At 33.0% G+C, this 24,627-nt stretch overlaps 1 long non-coding RNA gene and 1 other non-coding gene across 2 annotated transcripts; both read right to left on the bottom strand.

The window, feature by feature from the left end:
- Positions 1 to 6,946: 6,946 nt before the first annotated feature.
- LOC123545787 (uncharacterized) lies at positions 6,947 to 13,732 on the bottom strand. The gene is made up of 3 exons (XR_006685442.2): positions 13,649 to 13,732; positions 9,217 to 9,364; positions 6,947 to 8,363 (listed from the first exon to the last, which is right to left on the bottom strand). It is a non-coding gene; the product is annotated as an uncharacterized LOC123545787 (long non-coding RNA).
- A 6,284-nt stretch (positions 13,733 to 20,016) lies between these two features.
- On the bottom strand, positions 20,017 to 20,098 carry Trnas-gcu (transfer RNA serine (anticodon GCU)). Its single transcript has one exon. It is a non-coding gene; the product is annotated as a tRNA-Ser (tRNA).
- Between the last annotated feature and the right edge of the window lie 4,529 nt (positions 20,099 to 24,627).

Below are 24,627 nucleotides of genomic sequence, written 5' to 3'. Positions count from 1 at the left end.
GAATTTTGAAGTTACTTGGCATAAATGTTCACCATACCGAGACAACATGTCGTGAGCAAGACACAGACCCCTACCTCCAAGGTCAAGGTCACACTTAGAGGTTATAGGTTACATGATCTGTTTCTTGTTCGGTCCATAACTCTGCCATTGACCTAGGGATTTTGAAATTACTTGGCATAAATGTTCCCTATAGAGATGAGGTGCCATGTGCAAGACGCAGACCCTAGCTCCAAGGTCAAGGTTACACTTGGAAGTCAAAGGTGTTTCTTGTCTGGTCCATAACTCTGCCATTTATCAAGGGATTTGAAAATAATCTGACACAAATGTAAACCATATTGAGAAGATGTGTCACATTTTTGACCGAGGTCTCTTAGGTCAAGGTCACAAAATGATATGTGATTTTTTGTGAATACAACTGTGGCATTCTTAGGCCTACTTTGGGAGCATTTGTCACCAATAGTGACAGCTCTAGTTAAGACTGACATTGTTTCTGGACAGAACTTTAATATTTTGCCGTATGATTTTAGGTATCATATTCTTGTGACCAAATTTGGTATGTTCTTAAGATGTATGTATCTAACTAAGTATATGTTGAAGTAAATATTTTTTTATTATTCTAACTAAATAAAACATCAAATTTTATGTTCCAACATAGCAATATACATGTATGTTCTTTTTTCTTTGATTATTGTATTTGTTATTATGTCATATGCTCTAAATGAGCAGTGGCTTTGAAATAAAAATCTTGAAGTCTTAAAAAAATCTTGAAATTGATTATTTTATTATGTCTAAGTAATATGTTCATTAAACTCTTGTCTGCCAACCATTTTTTCACTGACTTCAGCATGTTTTGTCTAGTTAGCTTGACTATTCAAAGTATAGAGAGCTATCCTACTCGACCTGGCGTTGGCATTCTTTTGCATCCGCACTTTGTGTTAAAGTTTTGATGCACTTTTACTTTATCTCTGTAATTACTTGATGGATTTGTTTCAAACTTAAAATAGTTATTCCTCATCATTCCCCTTTTTAAATAGAATTTCAGGTTAACTTTTGATGCACTTTATTCTATCTCATTTATTACTAAATGGATTTGATTTAAACTTAAAATAGTTGTTTTACCTTATAACCCACATCATAAAACACAAGGTCCATTACTCTGATATCAATGTTTCATGAATTGTGCCCTATTTTACTTAGAATTTCAGGATAGAGTTTTCATACACTTTCACTCATATCTCAGTAAATAGATTTGATTAAAACTGTAAATAGTTATTCAACATCACTCACGGCATTTACAAAAGTGACATAACTCTTGCACAAATAGTTCGTGAATTATCCCCCTTTTTACTTAGAATTTCAGGTTAAAGTTTTGAAGCACTTTCACTCTGTCTCAGTTATTACCTAATGGATTTGATTCAGACTTGAAATATTTTTATTCCACCTTATCATCTACAAAGTCCATAACTCTGGTACCAATATTTCATGAATATTGTCCCCTTTTAGTTAGACATTTAGGTTAATTTTGATGCATTTTCACTATATCTCAATTACTGCGGGAACCGTTATTTTATATTTTTACGGGCAAAGTCCCGGCAGCTGGTTTCCAGGACAGGACCGTATCCTGACGGGGAGACTGTAATTTTTGGGTACCGTAGTAACTACTACAGTATTGCCCGTTATTTATGATTTATGATTTTTACGGGCAAAGTCCCGGCAGCTGGTTTCCAGGACAAGACCGTATATTTACGGGGAGACTGTAACTTCTGGGTACCGTAGTAACTACAGTATTGCCCGTTATTAATACTGTTACAGTCGACCCGTACAGTTACGGAACTGTCCTGGAAACCAGCTGCCGGGACTTTTCCCGTAATATTTTACGGTATTTTTTTACAGTGTAGGTTACAGATACTTGAAAATGTTTCAGTTATAATTTGCACACACTGTTCTTTGTTTCATCCTACTTATATTGATTAAAAAAGGACAATATTTTAGTGTTTTATGTCTTACAAGCAGTTGTTGTTGTTGTTGTTGTTTTGTTGTTTTGTGCGTGTGTGTGGGGGGGGGGGGGGGTTTTTTCGTTTTGTTTTGTAGTGTTGGTGTCTGCAGTTTTATTAAACATTCTTCTACAATTTTCTTTTACAAGGCAACTACAGTTACAATTTCCATGTCTATAACACGTGAAACATTTATATATCTAAGACGGTAAATATTTATGTCTAGATCTGTGGAGCTCAAGAGGCTCTCCTTAGAAATATCATCATTATGTTTAGTTTTATTGCAAATGTGGAGAATACGCTAAAAGATACGTCAAAATAAATCACATGGTAAACTTGCTACAATTTCAATATAATTAAATCTGACCGATAACAAGACTGATAAAATGGAGATCAAGATTATCAAAATCCTTCAAAATCGTCATAAAACATTCAGTCTACATGCAGAGTTAGTTTCACTAACCCTTGATCTCTGCCGTCTATCTCTCTGCATTCCAAATCAAGGTAATTCTCATATGAAAACATATGCACATTTTCATTAAATAACGACAGTGTATACGTCAAGTCGACATATTATCTGGCACCATACAGTCGCCGAGAAAAAAAAGATGAACTATTTTATATAATAGACGTTTCAGAATCGAAATACTTTCAGATCGATGTTACACTTAATTCCCTCACTAAGCTAAGGGACGGACGTATTACCTCCCGCATGTGTGTGCTATTAATTAAAACACGGTTACGCGTTGACGTCACGTCGGCCTACTTGGTGTCATACTGCGCCATGATATAGTGTTTCCTTATTTCATCTACTTCTTTACATATAAGACATATTAAAATCCAATTAAAATATAGGCGGACAAAGTTTTAATAGATCTCAAAACTCCGAACCAGTTAAACGCCGCGAGCTACGCCCTCGTAATATTTTTCAGCAGTATAACCTTTTCGTATTATTTAGATACATTAAAACATGATTCTTCTCTATATCTTTTCATTTATTTTGTCTCAGAGACAGCATAATGCTTAAAAGTTATGTTATCACCACGAATATGAAACCTAAACTATGCGCAAGAAAGCATAGAAATATTACATGCGCTTGAAAAAAATTGTCTCCCTTCAAACATTTAAATAATGTTTCATAGACAATAAAATACCCCATAAGTTCATATTTCTTAAGTATACGTTTGATATGAATCTAAACGCACTGTCGACTGGATACATTGTGAGAGAAAGCCACACGAAAACACGCACATGGTTTAAATGATGAGCTCGTCAGTAAAAGAGACTTAACCCTTACCCTGCTAAATTTCTATAATGAACTTGTCCATCTTTCAATTTGGACAGTACCATTAACTGTTAAAAGGGGTACTTACCTAAAAGATACTGACTGAATGGCGAACAATGCAGATCTTGATCAGATTGCACGGACAAGATCTACACTGGTCTCAAAGGCAGAATCAGTCGTGTCCAGCTAAATTGTTTTTCATGGAGTAGATCTATGATGTTGTTGTACCATTTTATTCAGTTGATTAAAGACACCTGGAGGCTGACATTGATTCTTAAAGATTCTTTCGATTTATAATTGCAAAGTGATTTTTATTGTATCAATTAATGATAACGTTCTCCATCCTATAATTTGATACAATTTGACATATTTCGGCTGTTGTTACAACGTAAATGTATCAAAACTCACTATATGTACTAACGTATACAGGTGCTCAGGACAGCGGTATAGGGACATAACGGATATCTTGTTTTATTTTCTAAGTATTCGGTATGTACTGAAAAAAACTGTTTAAACAGTAAAGTAAAATGAACAAAACTCAGTAGTTGACTTATGCAGTCTTTTATTTTTGAAAAATAGCTAGCATGCATTGAACATGTGTGTGCTATCAGAACAAGAACAGAACCTCTGTAATATATGTCTGCATCCTCCAGTTACAACAAAGAATACAATTTAATTAAAAATGACGTTCAGTCACTTAGCGTCTGGATACTAGTTTTCTTTCTATTGAACAGCGGCTCTAAACCCTTCTCTCTCTCCCCCCCCCCCCCCCCCAAAAAAAAACACACACACAACACACAAAACATGAAATAACCTATAACACTGTGCTATATTTTGTTTGCAGATATGACTGTAATTCTAGTGCAGTATGTACGGACCTGCTTTTCTTTTAAGGTATTTTTTTTTCTGAACATAACATCACAGAGCCATTAAACATTCAAAATCTCAGATTCATAGCAATCTTATTTTATTACAGTTGTACTCGAAGATACTAAGAATAGTAGACATGTTGTCAAACTAAGTCTGCTGTTATTTTACTTTGATGTGTTACAAAGATATTCTTGCCATATTTTACCTTGATTTTTGGAGGAATATGTAGAACTATTGCACTCGCCTGTGTCCGTACACGATTTGGCTAAGGTTTTTTATGTAAGCTGCTATCTTAGTAATGTAGCTATTTTGAAACTTCACACACGTGTTCATTGGAATGATCTGATATGCTATACAGGTTCAGTAACTATATTTTGCATAATTATGCCCCTTTTTTCCCTTAGCAACTTTTGGTTAAGTTGTGGTATATAAGCTGGAATCTCTGCAGCCACCAAAGGCAATGGATGGAAACTGCACACACTGATTCACTATGATTCACCACGATCTGGCCTTCAATACACAGAATCCATAGCTCTAGTTTGCTTACCCTTTAAGTAATGTCCTTTTCTTCGACTAAACATTTTTTTTTCTTTCATGTAAGTTAGTATCTAGGTACACGCTAGTAGAAATGGATTGAAACTTCACATGTACTTTATAGGTTTCATCACTATATTTAGCTTTCTCACAAAATTATGTCCCTTTTCAACTTCGGTATGCTTTAGTGACATTGCTTTTGGATAGTTGACCTTTGTTATCCTTTGACAGCTCGTGTTATTATTTCTGGTCCTTTTGGATCGTTGATTCCATTTAGTGTTAACGTATTCCAGTTCCGCTTAATCAGGTGCTGGTGGTTTCAAGTGGCGAGGTATGCTAGCTAGGGCGTGAGGAGTATTGCTTTTTATAATCTCTAGTAAAAGATCTATTCTAACCTAGTCTAATATAAATGTTTTGTTCTATTCTCTTTTTGAAATTTTGTTCCGTGTACATTTATAATTGAACAAGTTCTCTGTTTTTCCCAATGACCGTGAATGTGATAAGTTGAATATTAGATTAGAGTTTTCTGAAGTATTGATCCCCTTGAAGAAAAACAGTCTGATGCTTGTTTCAACTCCTTTAATATAGTTACCTATTAAATCTACACTAACTTGATTTCATTCTCGGCTCTGTGATGAACAATCAGGACAAGTTGTTGAAGATGTTGGACAGAGAATATTAGAATGCTTGGGAAAGAAATGAGACAATATGATGAAATTTCAGTTTTAGCTGCTTCAATTATAGTGTCACATAATCCATAAGTAAATCATTAATGAATTTTAATTAAGATATATCAGAGAAAATACACAAGATGGCTGCCGGGACAATCTGCATGATTAATTTTGTCAAATATCTGTTTGAAATGTTATTAATTGAAAAATGAAACGATTTTGTTCTTCGACCGCTCTCAGATTATGGGCAAATATTAATAAGTTATCAGTTTGTGTTTTTTTCCATTACCTGTTTTTCTGTCATTATTTTGTCTTTTCATGGAAATAGCGGATGTCAAATGTGGATAAAAAATGTACTTAAAATGTCATTTATCATGATTTTACCTCGCAGAAAATAAGATATCAACACAAAACGACAGGATTAGCTCTCACGTATTTAGCAAGTGTAACATTTCGACAGGGCGTATGATGAAATCTTGTTTCCTTTCTCAAATAAAAGGAGATAGCTCGATGATTAATCATAAAATATCTGTTTGCATCTTAGGAAAACCTTATTTTGTTGTCATAAACACATTATTGAATGCTGTGAAACCTTTCAGAAATCAGACCGCGTTTTATTGGAGAAAGATAAGAGAAAAATAAACGAAAAATGGTCGTTGAGTATGGAAGATCTTTGGGAACATTCTAAAACAGGATAAGTACTGCGCGACGGTCAATTTGTCAGGCATGATGTGTCACAGAGGTGGATATGACTTAAGTCCAATTAAATCCAGTATTTTGCTGATACGTTTCAGTATCGGAAAGAAAAACAGCAGAAGAAAAACGAATTCATATTTTTTTGTTGATCTTTTTTTTTCTTCATGGTTATTTTTTCTTAGAGTCCAAAATTATATAGAAAGGTAATGTTTGAAAGTTCGAAAGCGTAAGAATAATTTCGAATCAATAAATTCCCCTGAATTTCTGTTTATGTCAAGGCTAGAATCGATACCATTTAATCCGTGACTTTATTCAGCAATTATTCTGCTTGTAGTAATCAAGTGTGTTTGTTTTTTGTTGTTTTTTGTTTTTTGTTTTTTCTCTCTCTGATATCAATCAACAGAAGATCTATTCACTATAGAATATAGAATCATATGGAACAATGTTGACTGTAACTGACACTTTATATGTAAGATATATAAAGTTGTTTGATTTATCCATTTTGGGGACTTTTCCTATCATAAAACTTTTTAAAAGATTTTTACTTGCGATTCCAGCACCATTTGTTGTTGAAAAAATATTTAGATACTCTTAGTTTGCATAAAACGTATACGAAAATAAAGTTTTTGTTAAAAAAAATGAAAGTCTATGGGCCAAAATAGCACATGAACTTTCGTATGAAAACTGACAAAATATTTCTTAATCGGGTCAAACCAATTTGATTGTATGAAAAAAAATATTGAAATATTCTTTGATGTAAGCGCGACAAGTATTTTCGTACAAAAATACGTTTTATTATGCTGGTTTTATTGTACATGTTTATTCGGAAAATGAAACCAAAAACATACAAGAAGCAGCAAATGCCACTTCTATGGATATAGTAATTCTTGCAAAAATACCAAATATAGAGCGAAACAATTAACATGCATGGGATCCGTGATAGGGAATTGACTTTTTAACACCTGTATTTGATGTAACCGGAAACTGATTGGACAACCCTGTCATCAATCATATTATTGTTAAAAAAGACAAAATCAAACACATCTATCATGTTAGAATTCAGGAACTCTTGATTGATTACGTTAATTTGCGCGTCCGAAATCACAGAATGCTCGAGGAATAACAAACTAGCCGCCGTTGTGAACAGTTTTATGTTAGATTTTGAAATAACGTTAAAACTGCAATTACTTTTCAGATTGGTGGCACAATATGTTCGTATCCTTCAAGTTCTCCTTATACTTGCCTGTACATCATAATCAAAAATTGTTAAATTGTTTAATCTGTGTCAAAATAAGGTTTAGCTTGTTATAGTTCGGTCAGGGTCAGTATATGGTCATGCTTGGTATATTTCAACCTTTTCCCGTTTTTATTTTATTGTTATGTGCTACTTTTGAGATGTTATTTTACCCTTTGTTTTTCTACAAATTCTCAACCATCAACGAACACAAGCAAGGTGGCTTGGTCCATTTTTACAATATATGCACAGTCGAAGCGCAATAGTATGTGATAACTCCATCTATAAAATAGTAATGTTTTTTATTAATTTTACAAATCTATAGGAAGCTATATCTAAATACAAGTATATAAGTTAATACTTAGACCTTATTTTGTAATAATTCTGTACATCATTAATTATACAATAAAGATAAGGTTGCATGGAATTTTACCATATTTTATAATTTTTTGGTGCATTGTATTTACTTCACTTTCTTCGTTTTATGTGAGTTTGTGTAATACTTTACCAGTACTACTATAATTTTTGAAACTGTATACGGCTTGATATGGTAATTAGGAGATTTATGTTACCAAACGAAAGTAAACGCAAATTCATATTTGTTGTCATTGAGATCCCCAAAGTACTATGTACACGTAAATATGCTGAACGTACCACTTCATGTTTTTGTGGAAAAGAAGAACATGTGTCAAACATTGTGTTATGTTTACTAGTCTTTGTTTCCAGCCACAGTTTAGGAGTTATATGTAACTGCACTAAATGCGCTAACAATTACATACAAAATAAATAAATATGACTAGATTTAAAGATAAAAAGATTTTAAAAAAATAATTTCTGAAATAAGGGACATCCTACATAATAGTGTCCAAGTTAAGATTGTCCGCAATATTCAAATGTCATATGGTTTGTGAAATACTGTACACATGATATTGTTCAAAACAATTGGCGGCCCTAGAGAATCTTCAGAGATGAACTAGATGTATGTTAGAGCACCTGGCCCAGTTGCAGATCCCGCACGTTCTTACGCTTGTTTGTTGCAGTCCAAGATAGGAATCTTTACGGCTTCCAAAGGTTTCAAACTAAAAATACAAAATTGAAGTTTCAAGTTTTACTGCTACATGAATATCTTTTAACCAGATGCTTTCGTAATGATGTTAGACAATTAAAACGTGCATGCATTGAGGATAACCCTCCAACAATATCACCTGTGTGCACAATTATCTATATGGAGCAGAGTACAAAATTATCGAGGTATAAAAATAAAATACGTATAAATTTGAACATAAATGTTTTACTGTAGTAGCAGATAGCACGATTTTTGGGCCACCGTGATTGCTAAATTTTAAGGATCTATTTCATAACACATCAACTTACATATGCTGAAATAACATCAGACGAAAAGGAACTCGTTACATTGTTTTATTTCTTTCTTTTTTTAAAAAAAAAATACGTTTAAATCATTTATGTCATCGAAAAAAAGCTAATGTTGGTATTTTCAATCACAGAAGTCTTGTTCATCCTTCAATAAGCCATACATGGAATGTCAAATAACAATGTCCAAGAATAGTTTATTTAATTTCAATCTGTATTAACCTATAGGTAGATAATTTACAATGAATCGTGTTTTCTGTACTTTGGTCCTAAAAGTGTTTCTCTTTTTATTACAGTATCAATATTTTTTAATCACAAATGTTGTGTTTCAGACATTACAAATAAAAGTGTGGCGAACTGTTAAATTTATTTTGTAATAATTGAAAATGATTTACCACATTTCTCAATAAAGATAATTAGAATTGCATAATCACATTACCATAGGAATTTTCTACAAATAATAATTTATCAGGGTGTATTCGGGTTTGCCGTGATGTGCTGGTTCATTTTAATAGAGGTCGTATTTGACCTAGAGAAGGAAAAATGCTGGAGCATACATACTCAACATTTGATTTTGTCTTTGGCGAAATGCTGTTGAGTCCTCCGTCAGAATCGTTATTGACTTCAGCAATGTCAGCGATCATTTTCAGTATAAATCACAATCAGTCCTAAAATTCGTGGCGTTTGTTTTATTGTCAGACAATGATATCTGCAATTATGAATATTTAATAAAGCTTTGTTAAGATACAATTTGAGAAAACCCGAAAATACCCGCGAGAGTCCGCCATGTTTTTCTAACGAACCACAGCGCCACCTTTACATGTTTGCTTCCAATCTAGGTTCACTAAATTTGACACCTCGGAAACCACCAGCGACCGATTAATTTTTGGTTCACATTCCCTGAAATATCTGGTTCCATGCATTTTGCAAATGATAAATTACTGGACAGAAATAAGATTTTTCTGCAGGCATATGGTCGCTAAATTTGATCGACGATACAACAAAGGAAATTAACATGTTTTTGTCTCTAATCATGTGTTTTAGGAGAATTAGAATAATTCATATTTGATGTTTAAAAGGTTTATTGTAGGATATGATTAAGCTTTGACAAATTTGAAAGACGTTTGCTTTTCATGGTTTTAATTGTTTCAGTTGTGACGTGCGTTTACCGCAATTTTTATAAAATATTAAAATATCAACACAATTTGTTACTAAGACATTTTAATGGGTTTCGCTTTTACCACAACTTGACAATGTTGAAAATCAGTTAGGAACCGTGATTGTTCTATGGAAAACATTTGAGCCGTGCCATGAGAAAACCAACATAGTGGGTATGCGACCAGCATAGATCCAGACCAGCCTGCGCATCCGCGCAGTCTGGTCAGGCTCCATGCTGTTCGCTTTTAAAGCCTATTGGAATTGGAGAAACTGTTAGCGAACAGCATGGATCCTGACCAGACTGCGCGGATGCGCAGGCTGGTCTGGATCCATGCTGGTCGCATACCCACTAAGTTGGTTTTCCAATGGCACGGCTCATTTAATTATTGCATGCGAGATCTACACGCTCATATGAAAACAGGAGGTTAGATCCAGCTTTTTCACTAAGACTATACTAAATATTACTAAAACCATCGATGTGTGTTGGTTGAGTAAGAAATGTATAAATTTCATTTTTCAATATCTCTTCGTCTGCCGACGAATATTTTATAAAACAAATGAAAATGTTTAAAATTAAAAGAAGATATTTAAACATTAATGTATCTTGACATAATATTATACACAGTTCATTCAGTAAGTTTATTCAAATAAGGGGGTCTTAGCGACCGGGTGGTTTAGTCGCTTATCTCTAAAAACTGGGAGTTCGAAACCTTTCCTTTGGATGTATAATTATTTCACGTGAGGCGAGGATGCCATACATCTGCCGCTTGGAAGGTCGGTGCTTGCAATAATGCTTGAAGGGGTAACTAGGGTATTTCTCCACCGTGAAAAGCTGGAAAGTCGCCATATGACGTTACTGCCATTTTGAAGAGAAAACGCAAGGAATATATTTTTTCTGGGATATATTTATGTTTGCGTGATGATCAGGCCTTTAACTGAAGCTTACGACAACATCAATATTTTGTTTTACATTTTCTTGAAATATTTATTGTCGTAATAATTACACTGATATATATCTAATGCCATATAATTAAAAAAGGAATATACTGAACATAATTGTATGCATATACAGGACCTATATATTATACTTGTATTATAATATCTGTTCAAATGTTGATAGTCAATGCAAGTTTTGGCTCTGTACAGAAAAATATCGCGAACAATTATCGTGGAAATTATTCACTTTCATTTTTTTATTGGCAAATCGGTATTTCAAATTCCTTATTAAAAATACATTCTGTAAACACGGTCATAACATACATTGTGTAAATAAATGATAAAGATCAAAAATAGAAACTTTCACTTAGGTTCAATTACATTTTAAAGGGCTCTTTGAAGTCTGTTTCTATCGTTAAATAGCATCACGTATAAATTGTGCATTTTCAGTCACTCAATGTTGCTAGCAAATGACATAATACTAGTGATTTTTATCGTACAAAATATTTCACTGGACAAACTTCAAAATAATACGAACCCGTTTCCGTGTCTTTATGGCTATGCGATGCAGTTCTAAAACTAAATTGTTTTTTTTTATAAATTGTCTTATTAAAATATTTCAATATTTCTCGTACCAGAATTGTAGTAATTTCAATTTTGATACATTTTAAACTGACGTTTTTCACTTCTGTATGCACTGATGGCGTAACCATGATAATTTGGAATCGAAATTCAACCAAACGTCGCTAAAACATTATTGTCTGCATTAATATTGAATTACTGTTCTGTTCTATTCTATATAACACCGCATATTTCACAGCTTTTCACCGTGGTCATAACATCATTATCATCATCATCAGCAGCAGCAGCAGCAGCAGCAGTAGGAAAACATTTTTCAAATAAAAGCATATTTGTTCACCATACAAAATATATTTAGTTTAACGTATATCTATATAATAGATAAAATAGGACTGAATGAATTTCAGTTGTTTTTCTCTCCATTTCTGCTCTCGGTTTTCTCTACAATACTTCTGTAGTAAAAAATCTAACATAAATAAGATATATTTCTTCGCACTAAATATTTAAATACTTTCACTTCAAGCTCATTAAATACTGAACAAAAGCTCAAATAAATAACAAAGTGATTGATGCTAAGTTCCATGCATAAAATGTTAATCATGCAATTTTCCAACAAATGTTCCAGTACAGACTCCCAGCTCTGCCCTAACGTCTCATTATGTTCCAAGATCTTCATTATATGTCGTAAATATCCCCATTCCCACACAGGAGTTCACACCTGCGCGGGTCTAATTTTACACTTTTCTGTAATAATATTTCTAAACACCCGGTGGTCTTCTTCAAAAACTCCCTCCCCAAACATATGGTTCCTTAGTGTTTTTCCAAAATATATGTTCCTTACGTAAAATATTGCGTCTCAGGTGCCATCATTTGTTGGAATTGCGCTCCGTGAAATTTCTTTTTTATTTCAACTGTATAAACTAAAGAATGCTGATTATAAAGACAAACAGTATATGTTTTAAATGTAAAAATATACCCCTCAGAAACTGGCACACTTTTCTTATTCTAAACAACAATCCTGTATTTAGTTAATTATGTTTCCAACAGAACAGAACATATATTTAATTAGATTTCTACATTTACATTGCATATCGTTTTGCATCACGTGCGACTGAAAGATGAATTATAATAAAAGAAGTTTACATAGAGGATGGACATTTATGATTGCATTTCTAATTTTCACACTTTCTTTGACATATTTTGCAAATTTGTGTAATAGAGATTTGTTAGTAGTTTGCAATTGCTCGATAACTTTGAACATCGGTGTATGTCTGTAGATGTCCCCTATGTAAATTACTTTTACAAGGACAAATTAAAATAGAATGGTACTCATCTTCAATATCATAGGTATTACATCATTGGCAATGTCTCTCATTTCGTGACAGTCTATTTCTATTAAAACGACAAGTTTGTATTCTAAGAGAATGAGCGGATATCTTAATATAGAAATGAAAAATCTTAAGTTATTTGGTAACATATCAAGATAAATTTCATAGTAAGTAAATAATTTATCAAAGTGATATGTGTTTTAAAGTATAGTAAAGTTGGTAAATCTTTTTACTTCGTTTTTTTTCTATCAAACAAAACCACGATGAGGCTTGTGTTGTTATTTCTGCTCTCTTGTCACATAAACGCTCGTTCTGATTTGCATCCATTTTGAATATTTTACGTAAAAAATAAAATATGGTCATTGTTTACATTTTATGGTCGCCTCAATGATTCTAATGAATAATGATAAATATCATGTCATTTCTTTTACTGTGACTAAAATAGAAACAGTTGGAAAAAGACCAGATATCCAATTTAAATTGGTATATATTTCATATAAAGTAAAGAATAAATTCAAATATATATCATATGCGCAGCATTGAAAATAAAACATGTTTGTATCATTATTTCTTTTATTATTTCATTATTATCACTCAATTCTAACATTATAATTACATTTATTTTAATTATAACTATTTTTATTACCTTATTATATCATTAATAAAATATAATGGTTACATATTCTTAATATTATCATTGTAATAATGATACATTTTGTAATAATAATAATAATAATAATAATACTTATTATTATTATTATAATAATTATTATAATCATTATTATAATAAAGATATTATTATTGTTATTATTAATAATATTATTATTATTATTCTGTTCTGATAATGTATGTTTGCTGCTAAAGTTTTTTTCCAATGAAGCTGGCATTTAAAATGGAAGAGCATATAATTTCACAAGTGTTAGATGAACATTGCTCTGTCTTTTTTTTTTCTTCTTTTTTTTTACGTGAAATTGCATTAAAATAGTACTCACATGATGATTTAAAGGCTGTTGTCTTTTCAAGTGTTTTAATGGAACTATTCACAATGACAGTCACAAACAATCTATCCGGGCAACATCTGTTTCTTAATAATTTTTCGTAATTATCCGAATACATCAAAACAAAGTGCAAATAATTACGATGTATACATATCAAAATATTTTCTCAAATTACGATTAAAGGCAAAGGTCAGAAATTTGAGAAATGTTAGTTCGCATGCCTAAAAGCCATACGGACAAAGTCGGTTTGTCTTTAATCATTACATGAGTCAGTCCGTTTCGGTCCGCATCAGAAATATTTTTTTTCTGCACAAAGCACTTCGGAATGTAGTCAGCAAACTAAGCTTATTGACTCTTCATTTGTTATTATTTCTCTGAGAATCCCAATAATTTCACTAAAATATTTCTAAAAACATAATTCAGTTTTGTGGAGCAGCATTTTTCACTTTATTTTTCCAAAAACAAACAAACATATTCTGAACGTTGTAAAACCCGTGTTTATATTTTTTGGTTATTTTTTTCTGCGAGAATTTTTTGTCAGTATGAATTAATTATCTTAATTATCTAAAATTCTTCGATATACTCTGGTAAATAATAATTTACCTATGATTGTTATTTTTTGTTTGAAAATAGTATAAATTCCCGTTTGCATTAATATTTTAATGCTAAATGCGAATAGTTGCGACTCTAAAGATAAGTTCGTACGCTAAATATCGGCACTTGAACTCAGTTGCACTACTATTAATTTATTTTTAATGAAATGTTGTTTACATTTATTTCAAGAGATTGGTGCTTCACCTTTATTGCCTGACGTTAAAAATTATGATGCGAGAAAAGAAATAGCTTCAGGATAGAATATACGTTCAATATTTCAAGTACATTTCATGGCATGAAAGTATTACTTGGAAATAGAAAATCATTGTCTTTAGAAGGAGCAGTTACACGTGTATTGTCTTTCGTTCTTTAAATTTATCATTGTATTTTGTAAATAAATGCAAAATATTCGGCTTGTCTGTTTAGATATAAGATAATAACTGGTAGCAGAGATATCTGAGAGTTAATAATGGTTCGTTGAAGACATCTTTTAACACATGAACGTTGAAACACAAATCTACATTTAACTTATCAAATAATTCATTACCCTAACCGCGAATGTGTTCGATAAATGCCACAATAAGCATGTTTACGACTGATATCTTATCAACCAATCATATGTCATTTTTATCTAAACAGGCTTATTGTCGAATAAAGCTTCGGTTGAAAATTAGTAGTGTTGTGTTGCCGCATTAATATTTCAAAAGTAAATCAAAGAAAATCAGACGCTTAATTTCGAGGTAGGGATTCCGACATGTTTTGAACGAGGCATCGTGAAATCTCGCGATAAGGAGACGATAACGAAAGCTTCAATATCGTTTATGCATTTTATAATCGGACATGTTTATTTGGACAGCGGTAAAGATCAAAGGAATCAAGAAGCATCATATAGACAGACCTGAAAATAGACACCTTATTGCGGCAGGTGGGACGGCGGAAAGCTTCGGCAAAAAAGCAAGGATTCTATGACCGATACTTAATCGAAATGAAAGATTTATTTATTAAAACATCATCCTTTATGCACACAAATCGATGAATATTTGTTTCAGACTTGTCAAGTACTTACATTTCCATTTTGATATATGAAAGTTGTACCTCTGTAGCGGAACACGTCAGACAAATGAGGTGTTCATAGCATGCAACGAGAGAATCCCTCTTCTCGGACTCCTATTTAAAACAAATGCCTTCAACAAGTTATATACAAATATACACTGTCATTATGTAGCATTAAACTGAGATCATGTTTGAACATTCGCTTGTTCGTACGTCTGACAGTAAATGCGACATAACTTGTATCTAAGTACATCTCATTCCCTAACATCTCTGTGGTTTTTTGACTACCTTGCATACAGTATCGCCGAAACGTCTCTTTACATACAACATTCAGCCTCCCGGTATTTCTTTCACCTTTTTTCCGTTCCGATTGCGAGATTATCATCTCAAAGTGGGACAAATATTTCAAAATGATTTAGCTGCTTTGATGTGCAAAACATCATCTGATGTGATATTTTACACAAAACAATACATTTTATACATATTTATAGTGCTGCCATGCGGTATATCAGTTGACGATTATAAGAAAAGAGAGAAACATAAGATGTCACGAACCACATTGATATGTACGTTACACGCACGTACTGTAAGTGGATCATAGTGCCTTTGTCCCAAAGTGTCAAAGGTCAAAGACTATCAGGCAATATGTAAACATGATATATCATAAAACAATTTACAAACGTCATCAACTGGTCAAAACTGCATAGTGTCGTTTAACAAAGTAAACTGGATTCTTGTTGGATCTGTATGTGCGTAAAGTTAGCCCCTTCCCCGAAACCGGTTGTGAGATTGTATCTGTGCGGAAACATTATGGCGATATTAGTCCACGTTATATGTTGAAACTAATGAGGTTTTTGTAGGGTTCATGCGACTATCACAGGCTTTCAGGTTCTCTTTTTGCCATTCTTAGGTGTAATTGTTAGGGTATCGTTAATTGAATTATATATCAAAGAATTTATTCAAACATTTCTATAAATCAGTGAGGATGAAACTGACCTCAAGTCAGTTATATCGTTTACCTATTAAAATGAAAGTTTTCATTTTCAAAAGGAATATGACCTGTACAGCATAGATACAGAATTTGTATCAATTTACTGCGACCCAGACATTGATCTGTCTCGCGCTGTCCCGGCGTCACCCTGTACACAGATAATTGACATTTGAATTATCTGCCCCTGAAAAGCCATTCCTCAACTCTTAAACAACCCCTCCTTTAATGGAGTTCTTTTACTTCCTTCGTTGTGTCTTAATGGATTTCTATAAATTAAACTCCTTGATTTTCAAATTATTCAATAATGAATGACAGGAAGAAAAGGAAATAGGGAAACAGTGAAAATGGATAGCTGTAATTCAGTGGATTGTTTAACCTAAATTTAGATTCAATTTCACGAACACCAAGCTAGATGACTTTCAGACTGTTGAGGTAATAAATCAACCGCTTAATGGTATAATTGACTAAAATTGAGTTATATGGTTAAAAATCAGCAAAGAAAAATGAATGGACAGGTTACATAGAGATAGAAGATATTTCACAGTGATTATACATAGTATGGTACTATGATCTTGTCCTGAAATGTAACTAAGCACTTTATTTTTGGTACAAAAATATAATAAATGGTTTACTATAATAAAAAACCTTTGTTTAAAATTTAGGCAAAAAAATGAAGATATCACAAAGTAACCCAGTTGTCTTTTACGGATTTTTATCATTACCTCGATAAAGCAGAACGTGTCGTATTGTCCCTCCCATCATTACTTGACAATGCTTTTGAATAAATCATGGATAATTGCAAAAAGTTTATGATAATCATATCAAACAATATGTAATTTAAAACAGATATACGAAATCGAGAGGTTTTCTCTTTCAGCAACATCAAATTCGACTTCCGGTAATTTGTCTGAATTATTATCGATCACGTGACCACTCCAATGACTGCAGAGAAAACGGCTGATTTTTGATATTTCTAATTTATATAGGCACATTAAGATAACTTAGTATCATGTATCAAACCAATTAATTCCAGTTATCTAGGTGACATCGTTTGGATACCATATTCTTTTGCAAGTTGTTGGGATCAGTATATCATACTCAAACGGAAATGAACCTCGAGTAATTTAATATGATTGTATAAACAAATGACTTTTATTTTTAGTGCGGACAACAAGTGATATGTTTAAAAAGACTGGAATTGGATACAGTCATGATTTTGCATGCTCACTGGTAAAAGAGATGCATATATATGACTGCCTTTATTCATCTTTCTAGAAGAGCAAAATTATACTACCATGATGTACTTGATGTAAAGTTACTTTCTTTTTTCTCTTTAAGTAATTGCCAGGATGTTGTGCTTCTCATGAAGCAGCCTGGTGGTTTGTCAATAAAAGAATTTGTAGAGCAATCAAGCGTCTGCCGGATATCTCTCTGATCAGTAATGGCGACTTCCTGCTCTTACCTGTCCACTTTATGGTGATGAAGGAAGCTGTTTTATAGCAGTGTTTGAGTGGCCTGTCGTAGGTTTACAGTAAAGTTTCGGAGCGAATCACGATAAGGGACGTCGGTCAAACCAGCAATAAATTGAAACGATTAATCGCTATACTTCAAACGGCGATTGATATTAATTATGGGGCTCTAGTTTTTCTAAGAGATCTCTGTCAGACAATTTATTAACATTTACAGCACAACATATATAGTACAGTTGAACCTGCCTTTACGGTCATCTGTATGTGGCAGCCATTTTCCTTCAGCAGCCAGTCAGCTAACTTCCCAAATCGACTTTTGTTCTAATTTCAACTTGTCTTAAGCAGCTACCTGTATTAAATGGCAAGGTTGTGTTGCTCCTTTGGCTGGCTGCTTAATACAGGTTAGACTGTACGTTCATTTTTTACGTTTGACGCTACTGTAGGAAGTAAAGTTTTTTGTATATTTTTAAACTCTGTCCAACTATAAGGATGATAATCTGCCAAGTAGTGTTGATGTTTTGAAAGATAGGAGAAATAAGGGCCATTTGTTAAAGCATTTAGCAGTTGATGTCTCTCTAATCATAACGAGCTGTCACACAAACGGTCTGCTGAAAGCACTAGTTTAAGAATCGCCAATCAAAAATCTGATATAATTGTTACTTGGATCATATTTTATTTTCCTATTTACATAATTTCAATTACTATAATTACAAAACAGTACACATACGCAACACAAAGGAAGAAAAGGCAAAAAAAAACGGGAACAAGTTCTTTAAAACTCTTAAGAAAACCAAAACATGACAACAAAACTTCAAATATATTGTAAGTCAAAAATGTGTAAGTTTTTGTTTGAATTAAACTTTGTAAGCATAAAAAAGTGGTGTTCTGCCAGTTAACACAAGAATAAAGAATATGAGAAAGAATAACAGGATTGTTTTGAGGAATATGAATGATTGACCTACAAATTAATGATCAACTGATCAAATCGCTTAGTACGTTTTTTTATGTGTTTCAGCTTCAATAAATATTTCACTTTCCTCTGGTAAATGCTCATTACTGTTAAATAATAAATAGTCTAAAATGATCGATGCATTGGTCAATGAAGACCTGACATTGACAGGAATAATGTTCATAGTTTTCACAGATTTACATCTAAAGAGACACGACGAATTTCCACTCAGATTTTAAAATAAGAAAAGGTTTTTGTTCATCCTACTACAGTTTGTGTAAAATTTGTTTAAAAAATACTGAGTGATAATAAGTGACTTATTAGGATCAGAAGTGTACCATATGGGAATTGAAAAAGGAAAAAAAATGAATTTAAATATGCCCGAGTTCTCCTAGCAAATATGGTAAAATATTCAACATTATTTGGTACATTGTGCGATAGATTTTCTGTGACATGGTTTGGAAAAAACGCAAGTAATCTGGTATATACACCAATGTGTCTTTTGTAACTAGTGACTCCTATCCTATTTCAAGTAGTTCTGTTGCTGTATATTATGATCAGATTTTATTAAACCACTACTCCTTATGTTACCATTTGTTTTGTTTCCAAAATAAATGATAGCACTTTGAATAAGATACAGTATAACTTCATTCACTCGATCTTAGATAATTCGAACACGACCCTTAGCTCGAACTCATCAGGTCCCGGCAAAATCTCTTTATAATGTATATTGTTCGATGGCTCGAACTGTAGATAACTCGAATATATTTTGCCGGACTCATCGAGTTCGAGAGAACGAAGTTCGACTGTAATTGTTTTATTCAAAGAGCTATAAAAACAAATAATGTGTATTTTATACTTCTTTGTTTTATTTTAGATACCTAACGTGTGTTTATCTATGTTCCTTAAAAAGAAACTCGAAATATTTTCATGGATTTGAAATAGTTATTAATCGTTTATATGAAAAGGAGCGTCAGATATTTACATTTTAGAGCTCAAAAAGAATAAATTCAACTGATTAGCCCATCAAAATAAAATTCAGTATCATGTGATAATTTTTTTGTCTTCTTTTAACTTCACAAGCCCCCAAGTCTGTCAAATGTACCATTCACATACTTTTCTGTGTCAATTGTGACGCCCAGAAAATTTACACAATTTTAATTGACGGCGGACAATATGCTACCTTCCGGGAGCACAGTGAGTTGAAAAAGATAATAAATATCTGAATGGTTAATGTATGATAGCAAACAGTTCACACAAATTCATCGACTATATTCTCCTATATTTACATGACGACAAAATGTAACGACGAGGATGGGATTCGAACCCACGCGGGCAGAGCCCAATGGATTAGCAGTCCATCGCCTTAACCACTCGGCCACCTCGTCTCCTATACACTTTCAATTCACACCATAAATTCATAACCTATTGTTCACATATAATCGCCTTATCGACAGCTTAACGAAATGTTATCTTATGACTTCGTATACACATAAAATTAGGCCAGATTAAAGAACTGTTTAGTGTCTGTGTCCTACGCATGAATTAATCAATATTATTGCATTCCGCAGTTCATCACCGTGTAGTATTACTGGACTTATTACATACTCGTTTCTATTCCCCGTTCAGTTACACTGGTACCGGAAACGTCAATATTTTTCGATACACTGACGCCTGAATTTCAAATCGGGTGCGTGACGTAATTCAGTGTGTGTTGTTGCACTATTTTTTTCTATTTAGTTCAGTATTGTCAATCCTGTTCAGGCTATTGAACATATTTATGATATTTACATAATATTTATACGTGTAGATGCGTATGTAATAAAAAGGTTATTATCTTTGCATCCGGAAATATGCACTCGTTCTTCAGCGAAAGAATATTCCCGCTGAAGAACTCGTGCATATTTTCCGATATAAAGCTAATAACCTATAAATATTGGCTGGGTACCAGTGTATGACTCTCATGACACAAAATTTATATTTAAACAAAACCTTAAAAATGTGCAATTTTATTTTTATCTGAGGTCATATTTCGTTATAGCCCGAATGATATTGTTATGGAAGTAATTACGCTGTGAAACGACGGAACAAAATACGCTACATAAGCCGCGCACTCACCAACGTGACATAATGAAAACTTATTATACGTTTCATAAATTAATAAAAACCTTTTCATAACTGATATTGTTGCTTTTTTTGCGACGACATTACGAGTACTAGTACATGTATGAATATCTTCTTATTATTATTTCTTCAGATTCTATAATTCATATTAATTAGTTATATAACGGCCCGTTAAAGTTGGTAACGTGACTTTAGGGACAACTTGACTACGTGACAACGTAAATTTACAATGACCGCCATGTGAAATATCAGTATAATTGTTTCTTTTTGCGTTGATTTTAATCATCTGCTAAGGAAAAAAAAAAGAGTATTCGACCTTAATTTTCCATCCCTCATGTCTATCAGCTTCTTTTCCTTTGAAGTAGATTTCTATTTCTATATGTTCATGTTCAAATGCCATAAGGTCACATTTGTCAAATGAATAATTTTAATCTGCGTGCCAACATGTCTATTTAGTGTCTTATGATTTTTAAAACACACTAAGAAAACTGAACAATATTGTCAATGTCATCGTCGGATACCCATGAGATTGCCTACTAACATTCCACTCATCCTATCCGTCAATCGTGGTTTAATTGGCTAGTTTGTCGTCGTTTTCCCAGAATAAAAAAGAACAAATAACGACAAATGTAAATACTGTTTACAATCTCCCAGCAAAACGCGTTGCCACTAAATTTCGTATTGTGCCATTTTCAGTTCCCATATCCTTTACATATTTTTTAAGTTTGTGAATGGTACACATACTATGTACAAATTTAATGTAGATACCAAGCTCTCGTCTGAACATTGGGTAAATTTCACTACATTGTCTTATTTATGTACAAAATATGTCTCTCACATCTTTCTTTTGTATCTTTAAACAGACTAATTAAACTTTTGAAAACAAAACATAGAGGTTTGCTGCCCTTGTATTTGAACAGAAATAGTTTATTGTTATTTGTGTCTGGACTGTCAATGATTTCACAGCACTTTCCCGTGCAGAACATTTGTTTGTACTTAATTCCAGGCAGCTTTATTCGCTGTTGCAGATGTCAAAAGGAAAGAGCCTGCACTGCACCAATGAGTGCATTTCTCCCAACCACTCTCTAAATGGCTTGCTCCTCTGCTCACTGTCTGATTCTCCTGAAATTTGAATAGTAAGACTATAAGCACGGTAACCAACAAAGTGACTATTTTCATAACAGCTAAAGAATCGACATGGTGGCCGTGCACATATTTTTAGAGACTCACCTTAACAAGACTATCGGTGGAACCAAAGGCTCCCAGATGGGACTTTGTGAAGTGGTCATATGCATTGTGTGATAAGAGATGCTTTTAGAAATGTACAAAATAAGAATGAAGTCATGAAGTCTGCAATTACTATATAAACGAGTTTTACCCCCACCCTCCTCCCTGTATATTGTTATTCGCGTGTTAGTTTATATACTTTGGATCAACACTTAAAACATCAACAGCAGCAGTCTTGTGTACAGTCATTGGTGACTGCTTCATCATACCATCAGATGTGTTTATTCGCCGTACATAAGAGTATTATGCGGACCTCTATTTAGGTTTAGTTTTCATATCTTATTTACATTCAACGTTTTATATATAATATGAATTATCTACAGGTCTGAAAGGGGATAAGTTAAAGAAAATGAAATACAGACTTCAGACCTCTAAAAATTAAAAACCTACAACAGTGAAAAGGTTCGATTCTCTGCTTAGACTTGCATACTGATAGAAGACTGCGTTGCTGCCATACACAGTGATAGAAGATTGCCATTCATTGCTAACACACACGGCTGTCAGTAATTTTGTGTTTGGTATTATTTTAAGATTTTCAGATTATTTGCATTAAGCTGAACATTCGATAACAAATGAAATGAAATGTGAATTACCAGTGTTTAATTGTATATGCCTCATCAACAACTATTGAACGTTTACCGGTCCCGCTCCTCAGCATGTCACTCCATTTTGTCATAGATCTACCAAGAGGACTCTCAGGTGAAGAATATAAAAAAATTGCTTTCCTTCAAGAATGTCAAAATCGTCTGCAGAATCCCTTCCAGTATATATTGCTGTAATCTCCAAAGAATTCAAAAGTCACACTGTTCTTTCACAAAAGAGAGTAGATCTACTGGTGTAACGATGAGCACTTGGCAGTTTTTACCACGTTGTTTACAACAAATAGACTGAATATCCTGGCAGACCACGCTCTTTCCAGCATCTGCATTCGTGGATAAAAAAGCACCTTGTCCACTTAATAAACTGTCAATCCCGTCTCTTTGAAATTCGGTTATTTTTTCTTTATACATGTATATTAAACTTTTCACAAACCAAATCATAAAAATCCTCAATGGACGTCGCAATTTTGTAAAGTATGCCGAAGCGCTAAAGAACGGGTGTTTTAATTGGTTCAATTATCTTCATCAAATTATGATGTGACCAGTGAAATGGCTGTATTGGATATAGAACACGTAATATCCCATGGGCGAAGAATGGAGAATAGCGAAATGGATCGGTCATTGGTATCCGACGATATGTCAGCAACACATTACTTTATTGTAGACCTACATGTATATATTGATGACGTAATTTATATATGATGTCATCTGTTTACTGACCAGTTACATGATAAAACCAATACGATAAAATTTAGCATTCGGTTGCCTGCTGATAAATTTAGACATATGTTAAATACATAAATAATTGAATGCCCTGCGCGATTTGGTTATCTGGCATCAAAGTGACCTTCGGGTACCATTATACAATTCTACGGGCAATTAATCCATATTTGCGCAGAGTGATCACGTATCTAAATGCTTATACCACGAATATTATTACACTTCCATTGTAACTAATAAATATGAGTATTGAACCAAATATACGAAAGGAGAAACCATACTGAACCATATTTTCAAAAGGAAACCATATCAAACTTCACTGACGTCTAAAGATGCCTAAATTAACGTACAGTAAAAAACACGTGTTGTTTTCTTTTTCGAACCAATACCATTACAATTTCATGACAGGATTTGATATATCAACAGTAATGTTACATTTTCATGAGATAGTGGTTCCACAGTAGATCGTCATTACCACCGTACATTATCTAAAAGGCGTGGCGTTTAGGCTTTCAAAACATCTCTCATTAAAAGCTTTGCCTGATAGAATTTAAATTTATTTAAAGTTCAGGCATATCTGTGATCCTATTCTGAATTTTAAAAACAAGATAACTGTGAAAGTGATAAAGTATAACCCATTAAAGAGAAATAGAGATGTAAATTTGAATATCTAGCACATTTGAAGTGTAATCCATAACGCTTTTGCGTTCTCATTGGACGATTTCAATTTCAAAACTTTCAAGGAACTACTTTTTCTGGCATTTGAGGACGCTTGATTATCCTCATAGGAATATACGGTTCCCAAAACTAAGAATATCATATCTACGATCCGAAATTCTTCATGCAAATTTAATAGGAGATTGTTTTTTACCCGATAACTACGGAACAATGCCTAGAATTCTTGAATAATTCAGATTTACGCTAAAGATATGGATTGAATGTATTAAAGAACACTTGCTTTGGGAAATAATCATGCGCAGAATTTTTGACACTAGTTGGCTATCATTATGATATTCCATTAGAAATATTGACATGAACATTTATGCCGCTTTATTTTTATTTTGTTATCATTATTCAATATTTCAACAAATGCTATAAAATGCACACCTAACTTTAATGCTGCAGTTGGAAGTACATGTATAAACAAATTGCAAAAGAGTAAAAAAAAAGGCAACATGACATATCAG

This window comes from Mercenaria mercenaria, chromosome 1 (genome assembly GCF_021730395.1).
Source record: "Mercenaria mercenaria strain notata chromosome 1, MADL_Memer_1, whole genome shotgun sequence".
NCBI lineage: Eukaryota > Metazoa > Mollusca > Bivalvia > Venerida > Veneridae > Mercenaria > Mercenaria mercenaria.
The sequence above is the reverse complement of the archived record's forward strand: the minus strand, read 5'-3'. Positions and strand labels throughout refer to the sequence as shown.